The following is a 684-nucleotide window of genomic DNA, read 5'->3' on the forward strand; positions in this document are numbered from 1 at the left end:
ACAGAACTGACACAAAATGTCAGTTCTCTCCAAATTGATCTATCCATTAAATGCAATTCCAATCAAAATCTCAGTAGAGGGGCACCTGGGTGGCTCAGTCGTTAAGCGTCTGCCTTCGGCTCAGGTCATGATCCCAGGGTCCTGGGATCAAGCCCCGCATAGGGCTCCCTGCTCAGCGGGAGGCCTGCTTCTCCCTCTCCCACTCCCCCTGCTTGTGTTCCCTCTCTCGCTGTATCTCTCTCTGTCAAATAAATAAAATCTTAAAAAAAAAAAATCTCAGTAGAATTTTGGTAGATACAAACAAGCTGATTCTAAAATTTATGTGGAAAGGCAAAGGAAATAGAATAGCTAAAACAGTCTTGAAAAAGAAAAAGTTGGACTCAAGCCATCCAATTTTAAGACTTACAATAACACTACAATAATTAAGACAGAGGAGAGACAGACACATGTATTAAGAAAACAGAATAGACAATCCAGAAATAAATCCATACAAATGTAACCAATTGATATTTTTTAAAAAAGATTTTATTTATTTGACACAGAGAGAGAGAGTGCAAGCAGGGGGAGCAGCAGAGGGAGAGGGAGAGCCCAAGACAGGCTCAATCCCAGGACCCTGAGATCATGACCTGGGCCGAAGGCAGACACAACCTACTGAGCCATCCAGGCGTCCCCCAACTGATTTTT

This window comes from Leptonychotes weddellii, chromosome 5 (assembly GCF_054177405.1).
Source record: "Leptonychotes weddellii isolate Sample4059 chromosome 5, ASM5417740v2, whole genome shotgun sequence".
In the NCBI taxonomy this organism is placed as follows: Eukaryota; Metazoa; Chordata; class Mammalia; order Carnivora; family Phocidae; genus Leptonychotes; species Leptonychotes weddellii.